Source organism: Papaver somniferum, chromosome 2 (genome assembly GCF_003573695.1).
Source record: "Papaver somniferum cultivar HN1 chromosome 2, ASM357369v1, whole genome shotgun sequence".
NCBI lineage: Eukaryota > Viridiplantae > Streptophyta > Magnoliopsida > Ranunculales > Papaveraceae > Papaver > Papaver somniferum.
In genome coordinates, this window is record NC_039359.1 from 47634598 (window position 1) to 47649611 (window position 15014).

The 15014-nt window shown below is 34.5% G+C and overlaps 2 long non-coding RNA genes across 3 annotated transcripts; one reads left to right on the plus strand and one right to left on the minus strand.

Annotated features, from left to right (window-relative positions):
- Positions 1 to 6401: 6401 nt before the first annotated feature.
- On the minus strand, positions 6402 to 8613 carry LOC113353203. Of its 2 annotated transcripts, XR_003361141.1 has the most exons (5): positions 8492 to 8613; positions 8103 to 8191; positions 7971 to 8022; positions 6910 to 7031; positions 6402 to 6781 (listed from the first exon to the last, which is right to left on the minus strand). It is a non-coding gene; the product is annotated as an uncharacterized LOC113353203 (long non-coding RNA). The 2 variants fall into 2 exon arrangements; XR_003361140.1 differs by lacking the exons at positions 7971 to 8022; positions 8103 to 8191; positions 8492 to 8613 and adding exons at positions 7147 to 7273; positions 7357 to 7582.
- A 3908-nt stretch (positions 8614 to 12521) lies between these two features.
- Positions 12522 to 14536, plus strand: LOC113353204. The gene is made up of 3 exons (XR_003361142.1): positions 12522 to 12774; positions 12864 to 13088; positions 13789 to 14536. It is a non-coding gene; the product is annotated as an uncharacterized LOC113353204 (long non-coding RNA).
- Positions 14537 to 15014: the final 478 nt, after the last annotated feature.

The following is a 15014-nucleotide window of genomic DNA, read 5'->3' on the forward strand; positions in this document are numbered from 1 at the left end:
TTGACTAAAATCTTTTCTTTTCTTTCTCATTTATGAGTCAATATCTCATTTATTAGTTGGTGTAAGATATTTAAACAGCTTGGTTTGAAAAGGATAGATTAAAATTATAGTACTACTACATTTTGTGTCATTTGATTACGAGGACGTTTTTTGAGTCAGGCACATCTCTGGGAACGCAAAACAAACCATCTGACTGAGATATCGGATTAGGAAGAAATCGGACAAGAACTCAGCAAACACTCAATATGTCCGAGTGGTTAAGGAGACAGGTTCGAACCCTGCTGTTGACGATCATTTTTTTCATTCTGAAAATGACTCGTTTAATCATTTCATACCTACGCTAAGGTAGTGTAAGAGAGTACAAAGGGCAAGCTATGTCGGTAACACAATCAACCTCAATCCCAAAATATTAAAGAAATAGAAAACCACCTCCTGATAAAACAAGTCAAGCTATGTCGGTAACACAATCAACCTCTAACAAAGGAAAAAAATGACAATCTACTTTCTAGTTAAGAATTAGTCAACGTTCAAGGTATTTTTTCTACAAAAGTTGAGCGAGATAACGATGCTCAAAAACCAAAAGGTGGTTGGTACGAAATTAGCAAAGATTTTTCAAATCTACATCCTAGTGTTAAAACTTATTGTCGATAGATTTTTTTGGAATACTTTGTACCTTATTGATCCGTAGAAAAATATCCCAAATTGATGTTTGTATCGGTGGAGCGTTATTGGTGTACTACAAACACACGTTCGGTTTTATTGGCTTCGAAACAAGGATGTCAAATATTTTTATTTATAGTTTGATAAGGCAATCAATACAAAGATAAGTATCAAGTTAAAAATTTTAATGCTTTTATAGGAATAAATTCCAATAGATTTGTATTTCCTACTTGGGATACATTCATTTGTGTAATGTGGTGTTCTATTTGCACAAAAAGTTGGTTGGAAAAAGATAGTTATAAAGATGAACTTCCGTAACAATCAAGTCGAAACACTACAACTTAAGAAGTGGTGGAATTCCTAACTCCGGTTTAAAATAATTTCTAATACAAAATCACATGACAAACACAATTCTGATTTGAAAACAGATGAACCTGAAGCAGATACAAAAATTGCCAAGGTTTTTATTTTTATCATTACTTGGTTCACGTTTTTTCCCGAATCAAGCGCAAATATTCAAGTAGGATGGCTAGAGATGTTGCGAAATTGCTGAGTTGTAAATTTCTCTTGATATCACATGCTTGGGATCGTCAAGCATCGAGGGTTTATGAGGCCTCCTTGAGGTAAATATGACAACATATCCTTTGGCTTTATATTAGTTAGAAATAAATTTAGCAAGTAACTAATGTATGATGTTTACTTTCAACTTCAGTGGTATACAAATATTGACCTTGGTGTACCAGGACTTTTAAGCTACACAATTTTTTTTTGCAATTGTAGTGCGGGATATGAAGATAACTGACAAAAAAAAAATAAAAAATGAGAGGCATATAATATGCATGTGTGGAGATGCCAACACATGCTTAGGGACAAACATATTATTAAATGGAAATCGTATGAGGAGTTTCCTGAGATAAGCTATCATGTTTCCAAAAAGAATCAAAGATTGTTTACTCCAATGCATATTGTTCTACAGTCCAGTAAAGGATCTTGGTGTTGTTATTATGGAGAAAGATACGCTTGACAGTTAGTTACCGTAATTAAACTGCCAATAAAGCCTTTATCTATGTCCACCGTCTTTGAAACGAGATACACTGCATTGAATAGAAAAGGATGGAAAAGGTACGAAACATTATTCACCCCTTATGGCGAAGACCAATAGGACCAGGGATACAAATTGGTTGTAGGATCGGTAATTACTCAAGATATTCTCCATATTTATGGGCCGGATGTTGCCATAGTGGGTAAATAATTACCAAACATTGATGTCCAGCACATCCACCATCAATGATTTCATATTCCACTACTTACCCTTCGACATGTGCTTCATTTTTAGCGGTGTCTTCAAAAACTTCATCCTCATCGGTTGGATCTGAATTGACAGAATTAAGATGGGAGCTAGACACTCTTACTTTGGGTGTAGAAATTCGGAGACTTTCAATTGTCTCACTAGGTCTCGACCATCGTAATTCGTATATAGGGACATCGTCCAGTCGTGAAAAATTGGTAAAGAGATTGAATCAATGGAGTTAAGAAATGTGAATACTAGGCGTATGTACATATAGGATTTACGCAAAACAACATGATCATAATTTTCAATCCTAGTTTTTTAACCACTACTGTAACTCCAACATCGCAGGATAGAGTGCCAGACTCACAAGTCAATATTATGCAAAGAGAACGCTATCATCTAGTGCAACAATCTCCATATCGCTAATCCCCTCAACAACATCATCGGGACTATCAAGATGATAGAAGATCATTAAACTCCGAAGGCGCTTCACCTGAAGGATTAAATCAATGATTTGGAAATCAAGGTGAAGAAACTTAAGGTGTAAGATTATATGAAAGATTTAAAATTATGATACAGGGGTAGGTGTTTCAAGAATTGGAATGAGATTGAGTAATTATGAATATGTAAACTTAATGACATTTAATTTATTTATATATACCTAATGGAATTTAATTGAAATTTGATTTAACCTATTTATATAAATTATTACACATTTAATTGTTCTAATCTATTTAGAAAGAAAAAAAAATGAAATTTAAAACAACATCATCAACATCTTGCTCGAGTTGTATGTATACTTTTTAACATCCCATACGGGTTATTAAAAAAATCTTTAAGGACTGCATAATGAGTTTTATAAGAAAAATGTTTTACCTTATATCTTCGTCATTACTTTTGAGCTCGCACTATAAGTTAAGCATTGGTTTCACTTCTAAGTAGATATCGAGTGACAGCCTGACTAAAACAATTAACTCTTCTGCTTTTTTTCTTAAAGTTTAATCACATAACAACCCAGCTGCATTAGGTTGTTCGGGTTATCGGTGTCAGTATAGAAGTTTTCATAAATTCTGCTCCAATAACTCAAATTCACTAAATCGTTTTTCCATCGTTCCTCACTCCCTAGCTAGATAACATACTACAAAAACTCAATACAAATATATATCTTCATCTACAGTAAAATCTGCAGGTTTAATATACAGCGGAGCCAGTCCACGAAAGTAATTGGGTCTAAAAGGTGAAGAAGATGTGATTTTTGAAGTGAAAATAGTTGAATTTATAGAATATGTTATTAGAGATGTTAGATTGAACCTCAATTTAGGATAATCGACCCTACACGAGACAAATGTCGTTTCCATTAGAAATGAGCTCGGCCTACATGTGACCGAGTGTCTCAGGTTGAATCCTTCGTCCAAGGTTAAGACCATCATATGAACTAGAGATGGAGTGGTCAAACTCCCAAATTTTTAGCATTTATCCGTATTCACCTGTTTTCCAGTCCCATTATGGGATGAAAATGGGAAATATGCCACTACAAGAAACTTTACCTATTCCAACACCCAATGGTTATGGCATAAATCCCTATTAGTGTCGCGATAACCTGTGTAGCAAGAAGTTTATTGTTGTACCCAATTTTTATCGTTGCAGCAAGAGATTATATTTTTTTGCCACATTCTTTTCATATTTTTGCTACAGTTTTATGGAAAAAGTTTCATTTTACAGCAGTAAATTATATCTTTTAGCCACTGTCGGAGGCAGCCTATGGCAAGGGTAGGCAGTTTCCTACCCAGCTAGGCTAGCTGCCAAGCATTTTTTTGTGTTTCTGAGTAATGGGCCTTAAGCCTAATATTTAAGTTTTGCCCATCCTAAAATTTCGTCGGGTTTTTCTTGCCTACCATTTCCTAGATTTCTAGCTCTGCCCCTGATTTTAGCTGCAGCTAAAAAGTATTGTGCCTAGAAATTTGCTTTTGCAGCACCTATATTGACGTAGCAATAGGAAAATTTTCTTGTAGTGTACTCATTTGCCATCGCATTGTGTTTCTCCCTTATAGATACCACGTTTGCTAGTTTGGATCTCTTGCAAATACACATATTCCGAACTGCCATGTTATAATATAAATTTTAGTTACACTTGCCATTCCATTAGGCCCCGTTATTTTCTAGAGGTTATATAGAAACTGATTGTGTTTTATAAAATTAAGCCAGGGTCGAGATCGTCTGTGCCACTGCTTGTGTGTGCCCTATGTGCCACACCAATAGAAACACGCCACATCATTCCTCTCATTAACCATGACTAACTAAATAGATTTTCTATTTATACAACACTAATCGATTAGGAAAGATAATTAATTAGTTAAAGAAGATATTACAAATCCAAGAGAAAATACCGTGTTTCTATTGGTGTGGCACATAGGGCACACACAAGCAGTGGCACAGACGATCTGGACCCGCCATAATCATGGTAATTTCCTTAATTATATTATTTATATCCTTTGATCAGTAAAAGTTAGTGCTGACCAGTATCGAACTCAAGTCACTAGTATCATCACCCAGTAACTTTGCCACTATATTATTGTGACATCATTTTTTTTGTTTGTAAGAATTTTGGTCCTTGCTTTTTTAAATTTAGTGATTTCTAATAAAAAAACATATTTTCATGGTAATTATTTTGAAAAACAAAAAACCGATTGTGTATAAGTGGAGGGGCACTATGCATCTTTGTTCCAAAATGTTTTTGCTAGTAGTCTATGTATAACTATTAAACATGGTTGTTGTTTTTGTTCTGTTATTTTTTTGTTTTTTTTTAAATAAAGATGAAAGATGTTTCTATTTATTATTTGAGTAAATAGTTCAGTCTTTACTTTATTGAATTTAAAGATTTCTAATAAAAATACGTCTATTGATAGCCTATTGATAGACGCATTTATGTGTCTAATTTGTCCTCAATATTTCGTGTTGTTAGTACTCGAATTTCGTACTTATTATGGTGTTTTGTGTGTTTGTAGGTATTTTTTGGAAAAAAATATTGTTGGAAAATTCGGCTCGAAAAGTTGCTCGGAGCACCCCGGAGGACGATTGCTATACGGACCCCCGAATTTGGCTAAACAGCACCAACGGCTATGTGTAGCCCATTTGTCTATAGCACCCACTGTTTTATCCGGCACCCTGGATGTTGGATAAGGGCACCCATCTCCTTCCTCGTTTGAAGTTTGTTTTGGCGGGAAAATAATGCAGTTCACTGCGTTATTTTCTGTTGGATTTTTTTTGAGGAGTTTCAATGAGACTCAACATCTGAAATCGTGTGGGAGGTTGTATTTGGCTTAACAGGCGTAGTATAGGTGTTCGTTTCAGTCCAGCGTGGCCAGATTCTCCGCGAGAAGAAAACAGAGCAAGCACGGTTCAAAGGAGATATTCACGGTATTACAGCGTGGATACGTGTGTTTGGATAGATATTGGCCGCCGCAGAAGTGAGAAGTAGTCAAATAAGGAAGATTTAGAACTATTAGGCACTCTTTGACAACGTGGGAAGTTAATTCAGGGAAGAATCTCGTGGCCGGCAAAAATAAAAAAAAAATTCCGAGTAAATGAAGAATTTTGAGAGTTATGACGGGTTATTCTGGTGCATGGAGTAGTATATACACTACAAAAAAACTGACCAAACGCTACTAAAATTGTTCAACAACATAAAAATTTTAGTTGCCTTAACAGTTTAAGCCACTAGGAACATCAACTGGGGGTGTGTATTTATTTAAGCCACTAAACGGTAAGCAACTACAGTTTCTAAAACCCATTGGAAATAAGTATGTGCCAACTAAACAAATGCACTAGTAGCTTGAGATATTAAACCACTTGGGAAAAAAACAACTGCGGGGTATTAGTTGCCTAACCCTCTATTTAGCCACTAAAGTAATACAACTACCAGAAAGCCTAGTTGATTAGATCTTTGGGAGCTAATCATGTCAACTACAGTAGGCATATTCATTGAGCTACTTTTGGAAACCAACTTAAGCATCTTAGTAGCCTAACTTAAGAGGAGTAATTAATTTAATGAGGGAGTGACTAAGCTGTTGGTGTATCAAAGCCTTGTCACTAAGCTCCTATTCTTTATACTCTAGACATGATAGTGTGATCACAGTTTAATTTTGTACACAAGGTTGTTGCAGAGTAAATTAGTAATGAAGTTGTGTTAAAAAGTATATCGACTACATATAGAACACTCCGCGTCTATGCAAAATCAGTTTCTTAACAGTTACGAAGCCAATTGTAAGAAATCTCTGTTTGTTTTAAGAATAATGAAGGCTAAGGCCAAAATCTCCATCATCAGAAGTTAACAAAGATGCTCCTTTCTAACTTTAGCTTAATAAACAAAATAAGCTGTAGTTTTATACTGAAGTGGTAAAAATTTGCTCAAAAAGAAAAGAAAAGTTCTGTACTTCCCAGAGTCTGGGCATCACTTTCAGTTTTCATATATGGTTCCAAAGTTCCATACAACCAAAACAAGACAGAAAAGGGTTAAATTCCTCATAAGAAAAAGAAAAAAAATGACTACTGTATACAGGTGAACAGCATGCACAAACTGCAGCTTGCCCAATTGCAGGCTATTAGAATGTCATATCATAGTCAAATTCAATGTTAAGGTCTTCGTCAGTGGTGTAAACCGCGTCATTATCAGCTTCCTTCTCATCTTGTCTTTGGATGGCTGCTTTTAGTTCTCCATGGCTGATGGTTTTGGGTTGAACGTCAGTCCTACCCCAAACAAAAGTATACTACGGGCACAAAAATAAAGTATAGCCTTACTTTTTAGTTCCCTGGTCAAAAGTAACAACAAACCTTTTGAGCCACAAAAGAAAAATTAAATGAGTCAGAAACCATTGGAATGCGGATTTCCTAATCAGAAAATATTGAAACACAAGCATAAACGATTCTAGCAAAAAAAAAACCCTAGAATGTGAACAAACCTGCGACACATTATTAATCATTTCTAATGTTCTCCAAGAAAACCTTTTACTTCATCTTCTGGCTCCAAGGGAATTTTCAATACTTCCAGCAAATTCCTTGTGAGACTCTGTTCCACTTCCATCTGAATCACATTTAAGATAGAAACAACAATAAAAATCCCTGTCTATTTCCTATAAAATAAGTGCAACCAAGACAATTAATTGAACTTTATTGTTCACAAATAAATTTGAACATACAAGAATTGTATGCAAACAGGAAGACAAATTAAGCAAACTCATTTGCCATATGCAGATTAGAACGAGTAGCACTAGCTAGATAGGTAGTCAACTCCTCATTTAAATAAGACCCATCCATATTAGATGCCTGCAAAAATACCACATTATAACCATATATCCACATTCAAGGGTGAAGTATACGACTAGGATAGCTCTGCGGCAAGTTTAAACCTTGAGAAAAATTGCTTGAGATCAAGGAATTATTGAGCCGGGGTCACTAGAGCTCAAGGACCTTGGAAGTTCGACATCAACTTGACATGATCAAGTATAACATTGTTTTGGATGTGCTGACAACATTCACTTCAGCTAGGTATTGATCCCTTAATAAGAGAATACTTCGCAAAATTAAGCAATTATCTGTGAGACTAGAAAAAAATTTAATAAGCAAATACAAGGGATCAATTAACCAATCTTAGTTTCACCAACTTGAAGCATGAGTCCAGTTGTATGAATTTGAAGATAAAACTTCATTGCACTGAAATTTTAAAAGCCATCGGCAATTAAGTTAAGAGGAGATAACGGAACCCCAGTGATGACAATTAAGTAAGACTCATTCATACCCTCTCTCACATCACTAAAACATATTCAGATCAAACAAAATAAGGCTCGGCCAAGTACCTCGAACATTGATCTTTACTGAGAACTTTATCATTTATCAGTTACTAGTATATGTACTTCACAAAAGAGTTCATTTATCACACATACATAGTACAAAGGGAGCATATAAACAGAAAACAAAGGCAAAAGATAACAACTATTACTGATAAATAAACAAGAAAGCTCACCGTGGCCAAACCAATAGAGAGATCAGCAATACAGGTATCCTCGGTTTCACCACTGCACCCCATATAGTAGATGTTAGTTCAGCATCTAATAAAATGAATATATTAAATAACCAATAAAGTATTGAGAACTACCTTCGGTGGTTAGCCATAACACCCCATCCAGCATGCTTAGACACTCTCACCGCTTCAATGCTCTCAGTCATAGAACCAATTTGGTTAACCTAGCAGAAAAACAAAAGACCTATTTAGAAAATTCTCATGTTAAGAATGTTTTGGAATGCTGAACAAAAAGATTCATGATTAAAACATATGATCCTCATATAGAACAACAAGCCATCAATAGAAGGGCATTGCAGGACTTTTCTTTGATTGGTTTTGCGACACACTGTGACCACACATATAATAATTAAATCAAAATCCTGGTATTCAAACAATAATTTGAAGTATTCACTATTCGGATATAATACAATAGGATTAGTGACAAGGAGATCATCCGCGGCGATCTGCACTTGTTATCCGACCTTACTGGTCATCTGAGCATAGTGTTCCCAGTCATCCTGATCAAATGGGTCTTCAATGGATACAATTGGGTAATCAGCCAAGAAAGACTTGTAGACATTTTTCAAACTGTCTCCAATTATTTTCTGTGACCGATCATTGTTCTGCAGAAAAGAGAGTGTCAATTTCACTTCAACTATAAGAAAAGTAAGAGGCACAAACATGCCAATATAGGTCTTGGTTAATCAATAGACAGATATAGGGAACCGGCACTAAAAAAAAAAATCGATACACAACGGGTTGGTAACGAAGTTTGTTTTTAGCCTTCTCATATCAGACTAAGAGGGAGTTTGGCAAAATAAGCAAAACCTTCGGTCCTTGTAGTAACCTCCTTTACTTTTGGGAAGTCAATTTAGGATGATTTGGTACGGAAAACTACAGACTCATAAGTTAGTGAAGTGAGATAAAGACCAGGCAACAAGGCAAATATAACAGAATTTGTACTTAAACAGTGCTCTTACCGTTTGTTTTTTTGATATTATATGCCCAAAAAGATGAACCCAATTACAAAAACGACTACCTGAAGCAAGAATTACTTCTTTTCTAAGCAAAGAGTGACTCTACATAATGCAATTTCACCTCAAGCTTTGTGTTTACTATTTTACTTTTATTGATTAGCTACATCATGACTCGATATAGCAATTATTACCTCAGAAAATTCTCCAGTTCATCGTCTTACCCTCTTTCAAGCAGCCTCATTAAGAATCCAAACTCCATCTGAAACATAAACATAAATCGAGTTCATCAATATTGAATTAACCAAATCTGAGAGAAAACTCTCAGAGTAGTTTTGTCAAACAAGTTTTAAGCGAATGTCAATACAGATATGGAATGTCAGAAAATTAACTTTAAGTGGAACCCAATTGTCAGTAGAGAAAACCATATACAGTCAGACCCCTAATTTCCAATTTAAAGTCTCAATTAACGATCTCTCTAAGGCTACGAAGCCCAGCATCATAACCTGGATTTTGGAGATTTTAATGGTATTTGATCAAATGGATCGAAAAAGTTTAGGAGTCAATTAACAATATCTCTGAGACTATGAAGTCCAGCATCATAACTGGAAGAGGAGAAGCATGGCGGTGAGAGATCTGGTTTTCTGAAAAAGAAAATAACCGAGTAAAGTTGTATGGTTTCGAGTTTTGAGTTATAAAGTGAGAACTTTGGTTTTCAAAATATTTTGCGTGCCAATAAAATAACTAACGCGCCAAAATTCCCGCAAATTTCTTTTCCCCCAAAAATTTACCCGGCACAAAAATTTACCCGGCAATTTTACCTCCATCGGACAAGGTGGCAATCCGCATGACTAAAGTCTTTGATTTTCCATTGGCCGGATTAAAATCGTACATATCGTTTAACACGTGTGAGTATATATGACAGGGACGGACAAGTCTTAATTCTTTTTCCAGTCCGGACAAATAGCCTTGGTCGACCAAAACATTTCACTTCTTTAGGCTGTTGGACTGTGATGGCTACTTGGGCTAAAGCCCAGGTTAGCCCAACTGTAGGTCCGTCAGTGATATATGAGTGAGGCCGCCGATATCAGGTAAAATGGATGACAAGTGAAATTAGACGAAATTTTATTTGAATTGATTGATAATCATAAACCCATGGAATCTATGAGAAATTAAGTGAGGTCAAGTTGTATCGGACAAGATTGACAGTGAAATTGACTAAATTTGATGGACATTTGGTTAAAATAAATAGATAACTGGAGAAATTGAGTAAAATCGGACGACATTGAGTAAGATTGACGGATAACAAGAGAGAAATTAAGTGAACTCGAGGGTAATTTGGTTTTAATTGTTAGGCAACCATATAAACTCATGGAATCGCTGAGAAATCTAATTATATCAAATGATATTGGATAACTGGAGACTACTTTAAACATGCGACGGCTTATTCACAGTCGATTTCTAGGCGGAGTAAATTCGACAAGGGTCGCTAATTTAGGTACATGTGACTAATTAGTTAGTATTTAATTCTTACTAGTTCATGTAAATCTCCTGTAATCCGATGAGATGGAATTAGATTAAGAAGTCCAAAATCCAGGGCGCGGTATGAATTTATGTAAATCCGAAAGTATTTAAATTAAAAGAAGTTCGAATGTTGAAACAAAGGAATTTATGTTAGTTTGAGCATGATATGTAATCACATATTAAAAAAAAAATCAGAACCAAATAAATTTACGGGGATCTTTGAGATTTGAATGAGATGGGATGACAAAGATTGAAGTCTACTTTTATTTGCACAATATGCGTCTCAAGGACAAAATTTTTTTACAGCCCATAACTAATCTCCTTGTGAACTATAAGTTGTTGCTGTGAGCGACCAAAAACCATACTCGTAACCTGAAATCTCATAGAGGATTTTTGAACTTGCTCGGTGACTTAAAATCGACAAATGTAACAAAAAGTGGAGCTACATGGGCAACATCATATTATTATCTGCATAATATGCATCTTATTAACTAAAATCACAAAATGATCATTAGTTATCTCATAAATCAACATTTATTAATTGGTTGGTGTAAAACTATAATCGAGACCGAAAGCCTCACAAAGTTTTAAAAAGTGCTCGTGACTTAAAATCGACCATTTTAACCATGAATATAGTTAGCTACCCAAGTTTAGAAAGCCTCACAAAGTTTTAAAAAGTGCTCGTGACTTAAAATCGACCATTTTAACCATGAATATAGTTAGCTACCCAAGTTTAGGTTATTAATTTGGTACATTATTTCCATCCAATGGATCAAAAGCACCCAAAATGATTATTAATTTCCTAGCAATCCAATATTCTTTTTCTGATCAGTCAAAAACGATAATTAATACCGAAAATCTCACAAGATATTTTTTGAAATTGTTTGGTGACTTAAATTCGACCATTTTAACTTAAAGTTGAGTTATTTAGAAAAAACATGATTATTATTAGCATATACAGTATGCATTTCCAGACCAAAGGCTTTATAAAGCAAATTTAGTTATTGTGATTGATCAAAATCCATATTCGGGACCTAAAACTTCTTACATGACTTTTGAATTTACTTGGTAACTCAAAATCTACCACTTTAACCAAAAGTTTATTTACCTAGAAAAAATCAGATTAATGTCAGCACGATACATATATATATATATATGCATATTCTGACCAAAATCTCCACCTAACCCAAACCCAAACCCAATTGGCTCACATCAAAAAAATTATGACTCCTGATGTGAAATATCATAATGGGTTTTGGAATTTGCTTGATGATTCTAATCGACCATTTTAACCAAAACTCAAGCTACATAAGCAAAACCACATAATTATCTGCACAATATGCATCTCCTGGACCGTAATTACAAAAATAGTCATAAATTATCTCGTAAACCCACGATTTATATTGTCATTGGTCCAAAACCAAAACCTCACAAGGATTTCAAAAATTGTTCAGTGACTCGAAATCAACCATTTTAACCAAAGGTCAAGCTTATTCCACAAAATCAGATTCGTATCAGCACGATATACATTGTTGTACCAAGATCTCTTTGGATACCAAAAAATCAAGTATATCGGTAAGTAAAATGTGTATTGCATGATCTAAATTCTCAGAAGGGGATTTTGAATTTGTTTGGTGACTCAAAATCGACCACTTCAACCAAAGGTGAAGCTACATTCGCGAATTAAATTAGTAACTTCATAATATGCATTTGTTGACCAGGATCGCTGACAACCCAAAATCAATGGCCTCCCTCTCACTTGCCACCTAAAGTTGTTTGATTATTATTTATTCCTATGACCTCGGTAATATAATGTGTACAAGTCATATGGAAAGGTTATAAACAAAATTGCTAAAACTAATTTTAGCTAAAGTTTGACCACGTACTACGCGGGTGCTTGGCTGTTCATATAGTTGCAACTTGAACGGATCAGATTAGATGGTAAAAGATCTAAATTATCTTGATCTCTACGTAATAAAATCATCAAAATCTTGTGGGTGGCGTACACCGAAATATTGAACAAAACCATAACACTGCTCACGCCTTTTGTCTCGCTCTACGTTTCTATCCTGGTTCACGCCGCCATCACCGATTCACCACCATGACAAGCACCATTCCAGAAAAGAAAAAAAGAAAGAAAACTCACATCTCAATAATTCCAACAATACCAAAATTATGCTCTTTAGAGAAAATCAATTTCTTAATTTCGGTTCCTTGATATTGTTCAGTACAAAGATTTTTAGAGATAGTTAAAATTTTAAATGGCGGTGAGTTTTGGTTATTTTCATGGTTTTTTGGAAACGATTTTGCATAATCCCTTCATGATTGTAAGCTGTTTAAGTGTTTTTTTCCACAGATCTTTCCACGGAAGAGCCAAAGACTTGTACCGATGACAGCTGAGTTTTTTTTCATTTCTGAAGTTTTTTTTTAATGCTGAGATTATATTTGGATCTAGATTCTGATTCGTCCTATGATGTTTAAAGGTTGGCGACGGAAAGGAAACTGCTAGTGGGTTGACCTTACCATGTTCTTATTCTATTGAGGGATCCTCCTAATTTATTTTCCAGACAACCATCAATGAGTGAGTTTTCTTAATAACCCTATAATTTGGTATGAAAAATCCCAATTATGCATTGATTTGATTTAATGTTTTATGAATTCTTTATTTTTTGCATCCGGGAATCCCATATATGTTTCCTTCATTTTTATGAAAATTGAGGGGTTTTCATGTTGTTGTTGGTTAAGGGATTTTTTTTTGTTTGTGTGTTTCTGGTTCTTGTTTTGATGATTTTTAGTCATGGACTTTGTTTGATTTTTCAATTAGAGGATCATGTAAGTTCTTAATTGTGTATAGGCTTACTTTTGTTTGATACTAATACTAAATTTTGATAATCATAGTTGATAGTTCTCTAAATCTAATTTTCTGTTGAATCGTATTGTTTGTGATAGTGTAACCGGGTGTGGTTGGGTTTCATACAGTTGATCAATTGTATTAAGTGAAAAATAAAGTTATGTTATAGATGGATAGATGTTATTTGTTGTGTGTATGCTACTATTTTTTTTTTTTTTGATTGAACACCACATGAAACAATGGTTTAATATTGAATTATATAGATTCGTTACCTTCAAGTAAGCTTTTATGGGTTTTGATAATTTAAGGTGCATGACAAACCATTCTCTTGGTAAGATTTTATCTGTATTATGCATAACCATATACAAGTAGTTCTACGTGAGTCTGGATTAATTTCGACCTTAACATAATGTTCTTTTTCATGTTATAGGAACAAAGTTGTTCATGGATGTCGTGAACTTCAACAATTTTATCAGGAGTTCGAAGTTACCTGAAAGCATGCAAGTTATATGTAATGAGATGAGCTAAGATTAGTGACTACTGCTTGTGCCCCTAAATTTGTCTCCCTTTTCCATGTTACGATTGTCTGCGCTTTTTGATGGTTCTCATATCCTGGATAGATGACTTGAAAACACAATATCCATATTGTTGTCAACCAAAAGGTTATGTCCAATGCAGATGTGGGTTTCCACATTGAAGATGTGGCAAATGAATTGCACATGGTGGAGAGCTAATATAGCGATTGCTCATATATCTCTTGGTGCAGGATATATGTGACACTTTGTCCAAACCAAATCTGTTAAGCAATATGTTAGCTATTTTATGCATCAGATCTTTAAGGTACAATAGTCATAGTGATTAAGGTTATCAATTCTATCCCCCTCACTCATTTATCTATTGATTCGGTAATGTTTTTCATAGCACAGTTACTAAGGATGCCCCATCGCGTCTCTATGTATTCAAATTTTGGACAGTCATTCCTCCTGCTTTTCAAAGGAAGCCACCTACAGGCTACAACTGAAGAAGGTTTCTGTCACGTGTTTGCCGTGCTGCCACTTGATGTACTCATGTAATTTATTTATATTGTGTGTAGTCGTTCTATAATGATTTTTTATTCTTCCCTCTTTACGTGTACGTGTAATCGTTCCATGTCTTCCATATAATAATTTTTTTTTTTTAATATATGATTATATTTTTCTTAGATGTTTTATTCTTTTGTATGTCGGAGTTTCTAAGGATTGAACCAAATCCATAGAATCTTCTTTGTATAAAGGGATATTCTTTCCTTTTTAATTGAATTTTCATTAAAAATAAATTCCATTTATTTGGATCTATCAAATTGGAAATAATATATTATTAAGCGCAAAAATTACAACCAAAAATAGCAGAATTCGCTAATGAAATACCGATCTGTAAAATTGACAACAAAATACTAATCGCAAAAATTACGGCAACGAATATTATTAATCGCAAAAGTTACGGCCAAAAATAGGGCAATTAGCTAATAATAATAACGGTACAGATCTGTCAAATTGGATATAAAATAATATTAACCGCAAAAATTACGGCAAAAAATATGGTAATTAAATAAATGATGTAATATGGTAATTAACTAAAATATGGTAGTTAGATTAGTAGCTCTAACTATTAAACCAC